The sequence below is a fragment of the Pyxicephalus adspersus genome, chromosome 6 (genome assembly GCF_032062135.1).
Source record: "Pyxicephalus adspersus chromosome 6, UCB_Pads_2.0, whole genome shotgun sequence".
Taxonomy (NCBI): domain Eukaryota; kingdom Metazoa; phylum Chordata; class Amphibia; order Anura; family Pyxicephalidae; genus Pyxicephalus; species Pyxicephalus adspersus.
The window spans coordinates 6,332,622-6,338,512 of NC_092863.1; the positions used below are offsets into that span (position 1 = coordinate 6,332,622).

The 5,891-nt window shown below is 35.5% G+C and overlaps 1 protein-coding gene across 3 annotated transcripts in view; it reads right to left on the reverse strand.

The window, feature by feature from the left end:
* The window catches only part of PDYN (prodynorphin), a 30,987-nt gene extending 27,842 nt beyond the window's left edge, over nucleotides 1–3,145 (reverse strand). For all 3 annotated transcript variants that reach the window (XM_072414317.1, XM_072414318.1, XM_072414315.1), the window contains exons 1-2: nucleotides 1,605–3,145; nucleotides 1,242–1,333 (exon numbers count right to left, since the gene is read on the reverse strand). The gene's annotated coding sequence lies outside the window, so the exon portion shown is untranslated. The remainder of the gene's footprint in view (nucleotides 1–1,241; nucleotides 1,334–1,604) is intronic.
* Nucleotides 3,146–5,891: the final 2,746 nt, after the last annotated feature.

The window sequence follows — 5,891 nt, forward strand, 5'->3', positions numbered from 1 at the left end:
AAAGCAGCAAAAAAAAGGCAAAACAAAAAGCAGGAACAAACTATGCATGCCAGGGCTGTCTCTGGAGATCAGGAATAAGCGGGAATTGTTGCACTTTAGAGATACCAACTTTCAGCAAAAAAAAAAATATATATATATATATATATATATATATATTTAAAGGCTGAACTCTGCTGACAATAAAATGTAAACACTGTTCAGATATGGAGGGTGAAGGGCTTTGCAGCTTGTCACACGTCACCGATTCTCCTTTCTCACATTGAAAGCAGCAATGTTCCGGAGCGCATCTCGCTGGCAGCATGCGTCAGCCCAAGCACATTGAGACGCCTACGTGTGTTGCTGGATTCATGTCAGTGAATGGAATGCTCTTGTGACAAAGACTCTGGCCTTGACAGAGATGTTCCCCTATAGAACCTGTCACTGCAGCACGCTTCCTCTGCCACCTCACAATGCACAATGGGATGGTGCAGCTGCAAAAGGGTTCATTTGTTCTATTCTGCTGTGATATCAGAAATGTTATACCTATATCTAATATTCAACCTCAAATGGGAGATTTACTTAAAACAGAACTCTAATAAAAAACAGCATTGCTTTAAATAGGAAGCCAGTAAAAGGACCAACTATTTCCTTTCCAATATTAGGCACCCAAACATACTAGGTAGCTTTTTCATCAATGCAGGGAAACATACTTGAGCTGTTTCACCTGCTAGATAAATACTAAAATTGCTTCAAATTAAAGTCAACAATCCACAGCCCTTTATATAGCTTATTGGAATTGTGGAGGAACCATAATCATTTATTATTGGATAGAGTGACGAGATGTTAAAATGCCTTTTATTTATTTTTTTATTGTTGAGAAATATTCTTAAGCTCACTTTTAAAGTTTACTGCCCTTGGACAGGGAATTCAGCCCATCATCCAAATGTCAAACAAGAACTTCATATTGCAGGTGTTAACAGTAATGCCATTTGATAAAAATGCTCTGGCCCTAAAGGAAATTACTATTGCAACACAAAATGTGATATAACATTAAAGAGAGCATATAGGAGTCCAGCTCCTATATGCTTTCACCTAGTGACAGTTTTATTATATATTAATACTAGCCATTGGGTGAATCGTGTTCGAGACAAAAGGGCACACAATAGCCCCATCAAGGACCTTCTTGCAGTAGAACAATTCACCCAATGACTAGCTTAATGTACAATAAATACCCTCTTGCTTTAAACAAAAAAAATGTTCACCTCACTGCGGAGATCTGCTGGCCTTCTTGCCTGGAAAGATCTTTATTGGTGCCTCTATCTCTAAATTCACAATTTGTGTTTCCGGGTCACTACTGTAAACAAGAAGTGAAAGAGGGAAAATATAAAATATTGAGTTGTCACCAGAAATCTAAAGAAGGTTACCCCAAGTTTGAGGACTTACTTTTAACACATGTACTAGCATAGCTAATCTCAATATCTACATAACAGAAGGTAAGAATTTATAATACTGCTTACTCGAATACTTTTAAAGTAGTAAAACATAACCAACGTCAATGAAAACGAAATTTAAAAAGAAACTTGAAATTAAAAAATGCTTTCTTTTTGTTCTCATCACAAACATACCTTTGGGGTCTTCAGCCCTTGTTACAAAAAAAAGTTTTGGGGCCCTATTGGTCAATTAATAATGTCAAAGCTGTCAGAATATGATTGTGTATAGACAGGTGTGATGTATTTCTGTTTGCTGCCATAACCAAATTCCTTGTTGTTGATCATTTCTGCAGGGAAAAATGAAAACAAATGATGTGAGAAACGTTGTAATTCCAAGTTTTAGCACTGAAAGAAACAACTAACTTTAGCAAAAGAAAACAGGATAAAAAGTTGAAGTATTGCTTTGGATATAAAAAGGTAATTGAGACTTGCTATAGGACAATGTCTCTTAACCAAATTAACATATAACCCTAGGCATTTCCTTCAGCGACGCGCTCAATCAGTTTAAGTAACACCTTTGTTATCTGTAAGGGTGACATTCTTCCCACTGGCCAGCAATATAAGAACCATTTCTCTAACTGGCCAGTATACTAATGTACTACGAGCTGTGGATAATTATAATTATAGCAGGGGTCCCATGAAGATCAGAAAGTTATTAATTTTGTTTTTATTGGAGAACAGGCAGGAAAATATTTACACAAACTGTATGTAGACAACAATATTTTATAGAACAGGGTCAAAGTGGTTCAAAAATTACAGCATCAGAAGAAGTGGAAACTGCATCACATTTCTTCATATAGTGAGGAACAGTGAATATGAATAATTGCAAGCACAAAGCACATTTTGAGATGAAAACAGGCTCAACCCTGTACTAAACAAATATTTCCTTCCTGATAAGGTTGGGTATTGGATAGGGATAAAAAGAGGGCAAGGTGGAAGGCAGGGGTACACAACGTCTTTTGATTGAGTATAGTAAAATAGAGAAACAGGGCAATGATCCTCAAATATTAGTACTATTGTGTGAATTAGTAGGGGTGGGTAGGATCAAGTTATACTTGTTTGGATTATGGAGCACTTCGCAGTAACAGAATAAGTGGCGAATGTTGACTAGATGCCACCAACGCTCTGAGATCATACCAAGTTGTATTCCTAAAAACTTCAATTATGTCACTAAGTAGGGGTATGTGCGTCTAGGAATGGCATCCAAGTACCAAACAATTGTTGATGTGTGCATCCAGGTGTTGGGTTGCCTGAGTTTTGGTAATGAGCATGGGTTCCCCTATGTTAAAAAGGGTCAAGAAAGACTGATCTACATACTAAAAAATGTTTGGACAAAACATATGCATGCAGGGACCTTCCTAATTGGTAAAAAGGTTGAGAAACTCTGCTACAAAACCTTCAAAGCAATTGACAGTCTTGTTGATCAATAGTAAGACATTTTCAATTTTCTATACAGAAGTTGAAGTCCTCCTAAACCCCCAGGAAACAAACTTCTTACACTTGCTTCCTTTGTGTCAGTTAAACATACCATTTAAAGGTTTTCTTGTATCTGGACAATGAATGCCAAAACATTTATCTGTAGGTCTTGCTGGAAACAAAGCCAGCTGATTATTACCTGTACAGGGCTAATATCACATATATTATTCCTAGTTATGACAACGGAGTACAAAATACCTAGGTACCTTGTAATCCCATTCCTCAATTGACAATGCTGATTCTCTACAGTTAGCCTTGCCACTCGATTGGAAAAATAGTGACCAGGTTCGAATCCCAGCCAGGACACTATCTGCATGGAGTTTTGCAGGTTCTCCCTGTGTCTGTGTGGGTTTCCTCCCAAAAACATGCAGTTAGGATATTTGGCTTCCCCCTAAATTGATCTTAGAGTACATTATTGACATATGGCTATAGTAGGGACATTAGATTGTGAGCTCCTTTGAGGGACAGATAGTGACATGACTATGGACTTTGTACAGCGCTGCGTAATATGATGGCGCTATATAAATACTGTGTAATAATAATATGTATATATACACAATTCATGGAGGTTAGGTTGACTATGCATTACTTTCACATTTTACTTTTATGGTTACATAAAAGGTTATGGTTTAAATCACTTTGTATTGAACTCAATACAAAAAAGCTGTATTGAGTCCAATACAAAGAAATCTTTATATAATATATATATATATATAATTGTATTATATATATATTATAAAAGTTACTGTACAGTTACATTACATTATACACTATTATTTTTTTTTAAATATTTTTTTTTTATGTTTTATAAATTTCTTTTTAAAGTTTATTATTTTATTTATTAAATTTTGGACATATTTCGGTGAGTCATGCCTAAGAATTATAGCCTACAATCTAAAATAAATTTCCATGCAAAAAATGTAACGCTGTTTGCATGGAAGTACGGAAAGAATTAGAATACCCGGCGTTCGCGTACGCGTCCCTCTGCGATTCTTGATGATGTCCGTGCGTGCGCCCCGTCGACGGGGGTTGTAGCAGGAAATTTAAATATTTTGTATTGGATTCAATACAAAGTCCTGTATCCAATCCAATACAAAATAATACAAAATATATTTATGTGGTTTTGTCTATAGGTATGTGACGTTGGACTCTTTTTAAAAATTTACCACACTAGGGAGGTGTTGTAGAAAAATATATTACTATACAGTATACTGAATTATTGCATTTTCAGTATTTTTTATTTATTTATGAATTCTTGTTTAAGCTGATTTTTGTGTTTTTTTTTTAATTTTAATATTAACATGATTGTGTGTTTCAAACTTTATTATATTCAGGATATCTACTAGACCCTTGTTCGGACATATTTCTGTAAGTTACAGGTCGACAATTTAAAAAAAAAATTTCATGAAAAACAGTGTACCGCTTTTGGTACAGAAATCCAGACATCAGTGTATAGCCCAGGAGGTTAAATTAGTAAAGTATCAAAGCAGACATGTTAACTTAAGGAATCACTGTTTTTTTTAACACGTGAACATTGTAAATGTGTGCGCTTTGGTTCATAGGGAGAAAACAGCATGAATGCTACATCTGTCTATAGGCTCATGCTGAGAAGCATTTACAAACCAGACAGTAAAAATAATCTATTTTTGCGCACATCTGAACAGGAGAAGAAAATTGACAAGGCCTCTGAAATTCAGCTGCTGGAAACCAGTCCATTATTCCTACCGGCCCAACCAATTTCTGCTTTAATGCCTTTCTGGGCACACGTCAGTCACAGCAATTTGTCTCTTGCTTCCAACAGTTAACAGGTCATCGGTTGAGTCATTGTGCTCAACAGGTGTGACGTACGGTGATGGGGGGTAAAAATAATGGAATCTGCGATCCGCAAAAATGTTCTGTTCACATTATATTAAATAAAATGGGGTCTCGATCTTGCAATACTGAAAAGTAGGCTGCTAAGGAAAGCTAACCCAAATTAAGATGTCAGACTCATCTGTGAAATTGCTTAAAATGCAAAAGGAGATTTGTGCAGAAACATAAAATGATGCCATTGAAAGCTAAACCCCTGGCTAATATTACACACTACACTATAATGCAACTCTGTCTCCATTATTGTGATCTATATTTCAAATCCATGTAGTGTCTGAAATTGACCTGATATCAGCACCTTGGAGCAAAGGAAGAGCAGCACAAGAAGCCCATTGCTTGAGCTGCAATGTTAAGAAATGCAGACGGAGAAATAAACTCATCAATCTGTTTCCCCTGCAGTCACAGGATGTCAGACATAAGACCTTTTTGCAAAAGTATTGTGTGACGGACAGAACTGTGCTGTATGGAAAAGCAGTGTAAACCCTAAATTTGGAAAGAGAATTATTACCCTTGCTAGTACAATTTTTATTTTAGCTTTGTTATAATTTTTTTTTAAATATCTCCATAATTGACTTCTAGATTCGTCTGTCATTGACACCTTGATACATTATCTAGAACTTCCCAATCCCACAATATCCGAACTAATCATAAGTACAGCAATACCCTTTGTTTACACCCAATAATAAATAACCCTGGACACATTATAAATAATAAGTAAACTTTATTTATTTTTTAGATTATAGGTAGCTGTCTCAAACAATTCCCCCCAGCACTGATTCCCTTACACAATACAGCCAGACCTCATGGTGAGTAATTTCACACATCCAACTCTCAAACTATCAAATAAACCTGTATATTTACAACTACTATTAATTTGTTTGAACTTTAGGGATTTTTAGTATTATCTAATATTTAGTATTTTTAGTATTATCTCAAATGTAAGTAGATACACTTATGGTAATATATGTGTATAACCTGCCATTTGTTACATATAGATGTATAGTTTTTGATCTTGATTTATCTTTATAATTAGATGTATTTTTGTTCTCAATGGTCCCCTGAGTAAGTCAAAAGGTG